This window comes from Jaculus jaculus, chromosome 7 (genome assembly GCF_020740685.1).
Source record: "Jaculus jaculus isolate mJacJac1 chromosome 7, mJacJac1.mat.Y.cur, whole genome shotgun sequence".
Lineage (NCBI taxonomy): Eukaryota > Metazoa > Chordata > Mammalia > Rodentia > Dipodidae > Jaculus > Jaculus jaculus.
Genome location: NC_059108.1, coordinates 154607691 through 154620060, shown reverse-complemented (window position 1 = coordinate 154620060; position 12370 = coordinate 154607691). Strand labels below are relative to the sequence as shown.

The window sequence follows — 12370 nt, the reverse complement described above, 5'->3', positions numbered from 1 at the left end:
TTGGAAAACTCAGAACTCTTCTAAATAGAATGGGGTTCGGCAGCAATCGAAGATGGCATCTGAAACCCCACTTGGGGTTGCCTTTCACCCGGAGGTGTGATGCCTATTACCATGCAAGCATTAGTTTTCAAGGCTGCCTGGTATGAATTCCATACTGCACACTATTCCAGAACCACACTGCATGAAGGCTGGAAGGGTCTCTAATAGGCCGACCGACTACCACAGTTAGTAATGCATGTCCTGTGTCCTGGGAGTCCCCAGTTTTGGGCAAACTGGGACAGTCACCTAAATTTTTAGACATTTATTACTGCATCCAGGCAGGCCTAGCTTTAGGCCTCAAAACAGCCACATCGTGCCCTGGAGACCTCAGACAAGGTGAACTGTATTCCTAAATGTCACTTTCCTTCCATCTAAACCACAGGAGCAGTCTCCCAGGTTGTCCGGAGGCTAACGAGTTAATGCACAGGTAGCCCTTGGCAGGAAGCCTACCTGACCCCTGCTGAATCGTCAGTGTTCTATCATTGTCATCGTCGCAGTGATCTCTGTGTCCTTATTGGTCCTCATAATTGTGCGTTTTTGTTTTAAATTTGTTTTTATTTATTTGAGAGACAGAGAGAGAAGTATGGTGGGGGTCAGTTTCAAGGGATGGAGTGGGGCCTGGGGCCTCATCTGCTTATACAGTAAGAAGGAAGGACTTGATATTCCACCCTTTGAAGGGAATGTCTCAAAAAAAATACCAGGGTTGGGCTGGAGAGATGGCTTAGTGGTTAAGCGCTTGCCTGTGAAGCCTAAGGACTCCAGTTCAAGGCTCGATTCCCCAGGACCCACGTTAGCCAGATGCACAAGGGGGCGCACACGTCTGGAGTTCGTCTGCAGTGGCTGGAGGCCCTGGTGCGCCCATTCTCTCTATCTATCTATCTGCCTTTCTCTCTGTGTCTGTCGTTCTCAAATAAGTAAAATAAATAAATAAATAAAAAATACCAGGGTTATGGGGAAGGGGAGTTAGGTATTGTACTGGGGCCTCGAACAACAGCTGTCCACTCCAGCCACAAGGTGTGGTTGTCCCAAAATTGCACCTGGACCATTGGAATTTGGTCTGGACACAATCCCATTCCAAAGCAGCACTGTCACAAAGAAGGAACGTGTGCTTGCCCATTTCTCTGCCTCACAACCACCTTCCCTCGCCAATGTGGCACCTTTTCTCCCAGGGCTACTTGCCTTGAGCTCCCCACCAACTTGACTTCCTCAGACAGGAGCCTCTTACAAGAAAACCCGCGCCCTAATCTCACAGCAGGCCACAACCTCCGAATCCACGTGAGACTCAGGCTGACAGCCTATGCGTAGCAAAGTGGCTGGAATTTCAGTGAGGCCGCTGTAAGGAAACAGTAGTAAATGTCCCCTAGCCCTCAGTGTGAGCGAGGACCAGAGGCCTCTGTCCTTCCAAACGGGTCCATTTTTCACTTTCTGTTTTTCCAAAATATTCAGAGTAATGACTTGCTGAAAACTTGGAATATGCCACATTGTTTTGAAGTCAAGGATATCTTCAAGGGTTTCTTTTTCTTCTTTCCTTCTTTCTTTCTTTCTTTTTTAACCTCTGATTTAACTTGCTGGGTGCCTCTGGAATCTGGTATTAATAACAAATATTATTTCCGTGCATCCTTATTTTCCCCTTAATTTAATTAGAGAAAATGTAATAGCCCTTATGAAAACAATATATGAGTTTTCAAACCTAATTAACATGATACAAAGTGCGCAGGTCACGAAAATTGTTGTTTTCTCTGGAAAACTTCCATGCAAATAGATAAAAACAAAACTGCATTTAATTCCACAGCCTAGGTTAACAGGCAAACCAGAGATGACGGCTCGCGCCCCAGGGCTCTGTCTGCCTGGTAATAAATACTTTCCTTTTGTCACGATCGGAGGGAGAGAGAGCGATATGCGAACCCTATCAAATATTCGGAGGTGGCGGCAAGTCAGCCGTGACGGGGCGCGGCCTTCCATCGGTCACGACGCCTGAGCTGCAGACCAGCGTAGATGCTGAGAGCCGCGGCCCCGCGCGCCTTTTGTGCTTTTCCCCGCCACGTGCGCACCTTCATCCAGGTCAAAGCTGGGCCTCTTCCAGGCCCCAAAGTGTCCTTCGTCCTCCTCCAGGGGCTTCCTTGGGTGGGCGTCTGCTGTGTCAGCAAACGGATGGGTGACCTTGGCTATCACACCGCCGCTGCACTCCTCATCTCCCCGGTGTCCCCGGGGGCAAACAGGAGGTGTAGTGGGGACAGAAGGCACCCAAGGTGTCTTCTCAGGCTCAACTCAGACCCTGTCTAGCTTTGCATTATGCGTTTGAATTTCAAAGCCCACCTTTCTTTCTTCCTTCCTTCTTCTTTTCCTCCCTTTCTTCCTGTCTCACTCTCCTCAACAGGGTTTGCTGTAGTTCCCCCCATTTGGACATCTAGGGGAGTCCCCACCTCTGTGGGCTGCTCTATAAAGTGTCTGTGGTAGGCGGGGAGAACGGGAAGTACCTGCCAAGTGCCTGGTGACAGCTTCCGCGTGGTCCCCTGGGAAGGACGCAGCCTTCCTCCCTCTGCCGCACAGGATTGCCATGAACGGTCTTCCAACCAAGTTTGCATCAAGGATCTGTCCACGCTACAGGGACAGCAGGGACACAGGAAGTGGGTCCAGCCTCAGGAATAGGGACTTCAGGACCCAAGGCAGGACCAGGTTTCCCAGCAAACAGGCTTGCATCTGGAGTTCTGGGGGGGCGTACTAGAGACCAGGGACGCAGCCCCACATGGCCGGCCTCTTGGCCCCAGCTCCCAAGAGAGTACTGCTCTACGTCACAAGACCCTCGAGATGCCAGTGAACCAAGGACAGGGTCTGTCCCAAGGATGCCAACTCTAAATAGGGCCGAGCTCTCTGCTGCCCCTTGTCTTTTAGAAAAGTGTCTGCCACTGCATTGTAAGGCCGAAGCCAGAGAAAGCCTGGCTTACATCCAAGCAGACTTACTTGCTCCTGATATTATGATTATTTTTAAATATTTTATTAGTTATTTATTTGACAGAGGAAGAGAGAGAGAATGAGCACTCAGGGCCCTCTCCAGCAGCTGCAAAATGAACTCCAGACACTTGCGCCCCCTTGTGCATCTGGCTAACGTGGGTCTTGGGAAATTGAACCTGGGTCCTCTGGCTTTGCAGGCAAATGCCTTAACTGCTAAGCCATCCCTCCAGCCCCCCACCTTTTCTTTTGCTGACCACTTCCATACTTACAGACAATAAACCATGATAATTCCCTCCCCTCCCACATTTTCCCCTTCACAAATCCATAATCCATTATATCCCCTCCCCCTCTCTGGTAGTGTCTCCTTCATTTTGATGCCATCATCTTTTCCTCCTATTATGAGGGTCTTGTGAAGGTAGTGCTAGGCACTGTGAGGTCAAGGGGAATCAAGGCCAATTTCTGTCTGGATGATTGCATTGTGAGCAGTCCTACCCTTTATTATGATCATTATGTAAATGGCAGTCACCATTTTTACTTAAGGTAATTAGTAATAAGGGATGGTTAATCCTCATGGGTAATTTGATTGCATTTGGAATCACCTAGGAGATCGGCGAGGCACACCTGTGGTGTGTCTGTGAGGAAGTTTCCAGAGAGGATGAACTGAGGCGGAGGACCCACCCTGACCACGCGCAGCACCAGCTCTGGGCTGGGGTCGGGGTGGAGTGAGAGCAGGGAAAGGAGAGGCTGGCAGGAGGCTGGCATTCTCTTTGCTTCTCTGCTTCCTGACCGGCCATGACGCGAGCAGCTCTGCTCTACCACAGGCCTCACAGCTACTGGGCTCTGCTCAAGCTCCCAAGACCAAGAGATGGACTGAACCCTCCGAAATCATGTGCCGAAATAAAGCCTGCCTCCCTTGCCTATGTTAGGTATTGTTTTGGTTACAGCAATGAAAAGTAACTGATGCAAGCAATGCATGTATGTATCTCAAATGCAGCCATCAAACATGTAGGCAGGTGTATTTTTTTTAATTTTTTTTTTTTTTTTTTTTTTGGTTTTTCGAGGTAGGGTCTCACTCTAGCCCAGGCTGACCTGGAATTCACTATGGAGTCTCAGGGTGGCCTCGAACTCATGGCAATCCTCCTACCTCTGCCTCCCGAGTGCTGGGATTAAAGGCATGCGCCACCACGCCCGGCTGTTTTTTTTTTTTTTAATGAAATACTAGGATCTTTATTTCTGGACTTCATGGCCACCCATAGACTGTTTGGAAACAGAAGGAGAAAACAAAGATTTTGACTTTCAGTCATGGTAACGCTGAGGCACTCAGTGTAGGCACATTTAGTATAGCAGTCTCTCCACTCCAGGCTCTGCTCCCTTCACTATCCTCTGCTTGGGTCTCATGAGAGAAAAACACTTGTCAGCATTAATATCTAGCAGCATGTTCAAAATTCATCATGTAGCAATTCCATGTATCTTATTACTACTTCTATATATAAGATAGGAATCTACTGTTGCCACACATGAACATTTCTAATTCCCAAAGACTTTGGGGGATCTCATTTTTTTCCATAATAAAACATACAGAGTGGGCCCCAGAGTCAGAGCAGCTGTTTAAGGAAAGCCCCCTAGCCCAGCTTAGGTCCTGTGCATGAAGGCAGTCACTCCAGGCCTCCAGCTCTCAATTCATAGGAGGAGGTTAGAGGGATAAATGCAGTAACTATCAGTGTTACTGAATAGCAAGAAAGCAAACAGGTATGACAAAATACAATCCACAGAAACCAGGATGTCTAAGAGGGACGCATGATTCCTACTAGGAAAAAGAAATGTGGGTACAATCACTGAAGAGAAGTCACCACTGAGTAAATTAGCATAGGTTCAATTGTCACAGGCAGACATGGCAGAGAACCAGGACAAAGCCAAGACTTTGAGTGCATATCAGTGCTGCGGTTCAACATCCTCTGGACGGTAGGGAGAACCATAGATCCCACCATGGCATGCAAGGGCAACATTCCTGTCAACCCCCAGCTAGGGGGTTAGGTTAGACACCGTTGGAAATCCAGCCTGTACTAGTTTTGTCTGAAGGGCATAATACATGTGCAGAGTCCCCTTCTCCAGGGCAGAGGGGAGCTTCTTCATGAACTCTTGTTTCCTCGAGTTTACTATAACCTTATAATTTAACCTAGGAAAAACACTGCAATCTCAGCTGGCTTCTGATTTGCACGTTGCCCCAACACTACACACACGACTGACTAGATGGCCATGTTTGCCTGGTTCCTCTGAGGGCAGCTCAGTATGCTTCTTTGGACTGAATAGGTGTAATCTTGTTTGAGAAAGGTGTGTAAACGTAAGGCCATGTTTTGTTAATTTTGGCCCCAGAAAACTGGTGGAGTCCTCCTCAGCTCTTGTACAGGTCAATGATGGGCTTGGCCGCATCTTTGTACCGTCTTAGCCTGGCAGCAACAGCTTTGGGTTTGTCATCCTCCTGCTGGACTAGTGGCCCTCCAGTGATGTCATCAATCCCCTGTACCTTAGGTGGGTTACAGACCCTCCCACTAGAAGAGTGAATCCAACTCCAGCTGAGGCGATCTTTCAGTGCTTCAAATGGAATGTTCAAACTGATCACTAGATCCAGATCACAAATTCTGTCCAGGGCTTCAGCCTGTACTAATGTCCTTGGAAAGCCATCTAGTAGCCAGTGTTGACTGCTCCGGATTTCCAGCTCTGCCATCATTAGGCAAGTGATTACAACATGAGCTGGAACCAAAAGACCTTTCCGTAGGTACGGCTTTGCCACATCACCAACTTCCGTGTTGGTCTTGAGGTTCTCCCGCAAGAAGTGGCTGCTGGAGAGATGCTGGCAGCCAAAGTTCTGGGCGATCCTCCGGCACACGGTGCCCTTGCCTCGGGCGGCCCGAGGATGACCACACTCAGGAGTTTGGAAGCCATGGCCTGGCGAGGAGGGCCCGCCCGTGCCTGCACGCGCCACAGCTCCCTGGGGTATTTTTAATAAGCTGGCACTCAAGTCCCTCAGGGCGGAGCTGTGTTGGGGAAGAGAGGTGTCCCTGGGAGATCTTGTAGTCCCACCCCAAGATGTGTTCAGAGCTTCAGCAATCCGAGCTCTGGCTGTTGGAGCTTGCTGCCGGCTGCAGTTGTTTCTCTCTGCTTGGATCTGTGGAAGAGATCCGCTTGTGCCATGGATGGTGCCCCTGGGTTCTGCAAGACTGAAGCAAACCCTTTCCTCCATAAGCTGCTTTCAGTTGGGTGTCTGTCCGGCAGGGGAAGGTAACTGCAGCACATGTACTCAGAGACGAGAACTGATGAACAGTGGAACTTGACTTAGCCGAGAGGGTCTTCCACAAGTTGGAGACAAGGGGATGATCTTCAACATCCAGCCAACTCAGGAGCCCGTCTTCCAGAGACTCCTCAGGCAGTGCACAGGGTGTCTTCCAACAAGAGGATTGCTCAAGAGCCTCATATAGAACCACCAGCTTTCCTTTCTCTCACGCTCTGTTGTGTGGCCAGAGTGACAGAGGCAGGGAGGGTTGGGCCCAGCAACATCAGCACAGTGGAGGGCAGGGTCCACCTTATGTCAACATTAAAAATTGGCACTTTAAATAGTGAAATCTGTGACCCCTCCCCTTAGGCTTCCAGAATGCCTTTTGTTTGTTTGTTTGTTTTGTTTTCCAAAGCAGGGTTTCACTGTAGTCCAGGCTGACCTGGAATTCACTATGTAGTCTCAGGTGCTGGGATTAAACGCGTGTGTCTCCATGGCCAGCAGAATTCCATTTTACAGAGGAGCTTAGAGAAGAGTTTCCTCTGGGTAACCAGAGAACAACAGCTCTGTCTCACACTTGGGAGTTGCTCGAAAGAGGCACAAGCTCCGGCCCTGTGTCCTGCCCTCCCAGTCAGCTTCTGAGAGCCTGGTTCTAAGATATGGACAAGAGGTCAAGAATCGCCGCACGTTAAGGAAAGCACTAGAACCTTCTCCAATATTATCAGGTGGTCAAGAATCACCAGATGTTGGAGGAAAGTGCTAGAACCAGATACCAGCTGCAGGCCAAACAGAGGCAACTGTGGGAAACAGAGACCTCAAAGGTGTCTATTAATATTCTCAGAGAGACGAAAGAAAGCATTCCACACCAGAACAGGAAGCCATGTCTAGATCCCCTTGGAGCTGAAACCAATTGCAAGGAAACTTGCAGTTGTATCTGAGTTAATCTCCCAGAAAAATGACACAGAAAGATAAGGGGCTTGAAGAGATAGCTGAAGATCTTAGGAACTCAGCCCAGGAGGCCCCACAACAAAATATTAGAATCTCCAGAAAACGAGAAAATCAAGAAAAGATAAATCAAATCATAGAAGTCCATTTTCTGGATGACAATGGTCCACTGAAGTACTAGCTCAGGTATACCAAGGCACACCACATGGGAATTTTAGAGCTAAAATACTTTACATTTAGAGCTAAAGAAACCTTGGCCTTTCCAGAAGTGGTAGTAGTAACCCATATAAGCCATGAATCCTAAGGGCTAGGTTATTGACTTTCTCAATAACCAGAAGATAAAAGGCAATGAAATAATAGTTTCAACATTCCAACCAAAAAATTGTATGTCCACACCAAGTATCAATTGAGTGTGAGGATCGATTGAAGACATTTTCAGATGCGGAATATGTCAAAACATTTTACTGAGCTCAACCATGTGTGAGGAAGCTGCTGGGGAGTGTTCTCCATGAGAACAATGGCGCGGGGCATGAAAGAGGCTGTGGCTTCGTCGTCTGCTCAGGCGACAAGACACCACACCACAGACTAGGGTGGCTGAAGCGACACTTACTTCTCACAGCTCTGGAGGCCGGGAAGTCAAAGATGGCGGCACAGGCCAACGTAGTTTCCAGTGGGGCTCTTGCAAACCAGTTTTCTTGCTGCATCCTTATATGGCCTTTCCTTGGTTTGTGCTTGTGGAAGGGAGGGCAGAAGAAAAGTGAGAGAGAGGTTTTTTCATAAGGCTACCAATCCTAGTGGATCAGGACCTTCTTGGCCTCCATCATCATCATCATCATCGTCGTCATCGTCGTTGTTGTTGTTTTGAGTAAGGGTCTCACTGTAGCCCGGGATGACCTGAAACTCACTCTGTAGCCCAGGCTAGCCTTGAATTCACAGTGATCTTCCTACCTCAGCCTCCTGAGAGCTGGGATGCAAGGCTTCATCCATCTTGCCCGGCTTTTCATGTTTACCTTAGTTACTTTCTGTGATAGTCTACATGTAAAAGGTCTCCGGCAGATTCATGGGTTTGATGAAAATGGGCTTTGAGATTTCATAGCCTGGCCCCACTTCCTGTTTGTTCTCTGTTTCCTGCCTTATAATGTAATAAGCCAGCTTCCTGCTCCTGTCACCATGTCTTACTCATGAAACTTTCCCTTGAAACTGTAAGTGGGTCAGGCATGGTGGCACACGCCTTTAATCCCAGCACTAGGGAGGCTGAGGTAGGAGGATCACCATGATTTGAAAGATACCCTGAGACTACATAGTGGACCCCAGGTTAGCCTGAGCTAGAGTGAGACCCTACCTCGAAAAACAAAAACAAAAAAACAAACAAAAAACCCTGTAAGTGGGGCTGGAGGGATGGCTTAGCGGTTAAGCGCTTGCCTGTGAAGCCTAAGGACCCCGGTTCAAAGGCTCGATTCCCCAGGACCCATGTTAGCCAGATGCACAGGGGATGCACGTGTCTGGGGTTCGTTTGCAGTGGCTGGAGGCCCTGGCGCGCCCATTCTTTCTCTCTTCCCTCTCTGCCTCTTTCTCTTTGTCTGTCACTGTCAAAATAAATAAATAAAAATAAACAAAAATTTTTAAAAAACCCTGTAAGTGGAAAATAAACCTTTCCCTCCTTACTTTGCTTCTGGCTGGGTACTTGCTCGCAGCAAGGAGAAGGTAACTAACAGACCTTCTAAAAGCCTCACCTCCACATCTGCCACACTCACTGCAGGGCTTCAACATACATTTTGGAAAAACATGATTCCATTCGTAACAATATGGAGTCCATGAAACAGGTTGCTTATAACAGACTGAGGAAAGTTCTAGAATGGCATACATGTAACAGACCTAGCTCAAGAGGAGAAGGTGAATGGTGACTGGGCTACCAAGGAAATGCCAACTTCCCAATGGGCTTGGATCTATCAAGAGAAAGTTCACACTGGCAACATAGAAACAGACAACTAAAATCAATGTAGTGATTAGCTATTGGTAAGTAGGTGAATATCAGGAAGGAGGTTCATTCACAGTACTGCAAAGCTTGGCCATGAACAAAATTTGTAAACTCTTTTTAAAAATTTTTATTTAATGAAATTTTCCATAAATCTAAACAACATACTATGATCATAATGCCCTCTCTTTCCCCCCTCCACTGAATCCCATCTTTCCAACTAGTTTCTCCTCTATTCTGATGTCATCACTTTCCTTCCTGTCACGCAGGTCTTCGGTAGGTGGTAACATCAACTACTGCGAGGCCATGAATAATATCCAGGCTACTTTGGGTCTGGAAGACATTGTAAGCAGTCCCTGCCCCCCCCTTTCAGCTTTTGTTTTTTCAAGGTAGGGTCTCCCTCTAGCCCAGGCTGACCTGTAATTCACTGTGTAGTCTCAGGCTGGTCTCAAAAACAGCGATCCTCCTACCTCAGCCTCCTGAGTTCTGGTATTAAAGGTGTGTGCCACCATGCCCATTGGCTCTTACATTCTTTATGCCACCTAAAATTTTTGTATTTATTTATTTATTTGAGAGAGAAAGGGGCAGAGAGAGAGAGAGAATGGGCATGCCAGGGCCTCCAGCCACTGCAAACAAACTCCAGATACATGCACCCCCTTGCACATCTGGCTTACGTGGGTCCTGGAGAATTGAACAGGGACCTTCTGGCTTTGCAGGCAAAGGTCTTAACCACTAAGCCACCTCTCCAGCCCTTGTGTGCTCTTTAGATGGTAAATATCAAGTTCTGGCTTCCTGAGATTTTGAGACAAAAGTCTGCTGAAGTTGACTGCATGGACCCCTTCACCTGAGATCCTGAAATAGTCCAGTCCCCCATCACTCCCGGACACAGCCTCCCCCTCTTGCTCATACCTCTCCCAGATATTTACATATGACTTTGTTATCATACGTTTACATGTCACTCCCATCTGCAGACCCCAAAACTGCTCTCGTAGAGCACATAAGAAATAGAGTTGAGGAATAAACCCAGCAAATGAGAGTGCTGCAGCCCAGCAGCCACAGAAGAGCTGTGGGAAAGATGGCCAGGACGGAAGAGGAGAGCCAGGAGTGTGTGCGTGGGGGAGGCGCAGTGTCTCACGAAGCAAGGTGGTGGATGAGGGCTCACGTCTGCAGAACTAAGCAGGGTGGTGGGTGAGGAATCAGTCTCCAGTACTAAGCAGGCTGGTGAACAAGGAATCCGTTTGCAAGGCTAAGCAGCATAGTCAGAGCAGGTTTCCTTGAGAAAGCGGGGATGTTGGCTGATTTGGGGCCCCTGGACTGGGCTGCAGGTGTTCAGAGGGAGCATGGCTTCAGCTTGACGCGCGTTGCCCTGTCATCTCTTAAGAGCAGCCAGCCATGCAGGTGGAGAGTGCCCTAATTTAGCTCCCTGTGGTTTCAAACCTGGGCGTCCAGGGGGTATTGAGACCCCAGAGAGGCACTTAGCCAGCTGTCTCTGCTTCCTGTACGTGCCTCAGGCTGCCAAACGCCCTGTGTACAGCACCCAGACAGCACCCATTTATGCAAACTCCCTCTATGGCTTCTTCAAAGACAGTCATGTGGGCTGCATATGGTTGGGACCCCCCCCCCAAGTTCATTTTTATTGGGTCTGAAAAGGAACAGGGCTCAGCCCTGTCCGTTTTCCCCTGGCAGCTTGAGTGAGAAATGGAGGGAAAGAACAGATAACAATTGTGTCTATATTCGAGATAAAACACGGAGTCTGGCGCCAGACGGGCCAGCATTTGAGGGTTCCCTCCTCCCCTCCTTACACAGGACCCATGGCAAGCCCACGAAGTGCCTGAGCATCAAGCACTGGGCACCTCTCTTCTCACTAGGGGGGCGGGCGCTCTAAGACTTCCGCACTGGAGAAGAGGCGAGCAACCTGCGTGAGGTCTTCTCGTGTCTGAGCAGCTGAAATTGGACTGGTCTCCACGCCTGGCACTGGGAAAATATGCATTCTTCCATATGTATGCTATTTTATTATACCCTCACTCTAGTCCTATGAAATAAGCTTCCTGTGGTTTTTTTAATTTAAAAAATTATATATATGCATATATACACACATATATGTAGTTTTTTATTTAAAAATATATGTGCATACACACACACATATATATGGTTTTTTTTTTTTAAAACAGAAGTTAGTCTTATATCCCTTCCCTCCAATCTCCATTTCTGTGAGGGCTCTCTTTGGTAGGATTCTTAGTGTTAACTGTGGGGTAATTAGGGCCTCTGTCAGTTTCTGGGGTAGGGGCTGTGTCTCAGGATATTTCTACACACCTGTGGCTCTTACAATCTTCAAGCCTCCTCTTCTACACTGGGCCCTAAGCCTTGGCCAGTGTCAGCAGTTTGTTTTCAGTGTTGAGTTCTCTGTAGACTATATTTCTGTTATTATGTGCTTCAGTTCTCCATCGTGTTTGTTTCTACTTCTCTGGAGGTGGTTGTCAGGCCAGCACTGGGAGCAGCACTCACCACTGCTTCCTCTGCAGATTCTTCTGGACCCAGGTGAATGTGAGAGGTGATGCCTCTCAAGGCGGGCAATTGGCTGTCTTCTTGTTGAATTGATGAATAGTAGATCTCCCCATTATGTTCTGCCTTTTGTAAAATAAAGCAGATTCCCCAACCAAGGGTGAGAGCAGCTCTGATATCCTGTTTTTATTTTCCAGAAGAGGTGGCTACAGCAGAAAGAGAGGTTCAAGGACATGGCGGAAACTTTGTGCTAAGAAATACCTGACACCAGGCCAGGCTAAGGACAGTGAAAGAGCTAAGGAGCAGAGCCAGTCAGGAATGCCTGTGACCTGCAGAAATGAGCACAGTCAGCCCACATGACTGCACCTCCTCTGCGAGCTCCTAGCTGCCCTAGCTAAGAACCTGGGTCAGATCACACACATGCACACACACACACACACACACACACACACACACACACACACACACACAGCCTCACACCTCAACCCTTCACTCTCACTGCATGGCCATGAGCAGCCCACTTTTTCTCCCTGTAACTCAGTTTCCCAGCCAGGAAAATGCTGGGGTTGAGAGAATTCCCTGAGCTGAGCCCAGAAAGTGTTAACACCGGTCAAGGGGCTGGCTGACACCCTTGTGAGGATCCACCTACAGCTAAGCCTGCCTTGTAGACCAGGTAGTACACAGGT

General features: G+C 48.3%; 1 pseudogene; it reads right to left on the bottom strand.

Moving 5' to 3' along the window:
* Nucleotides 1–5275: 5275 nt before the first annotated feature.
* Nucleotides 5276–5934, bottom strand: LOC101609600 (annotated as a pseudogene).
* Nucleotides 5935–12370: the final 6436 nt, after the last annotated feature.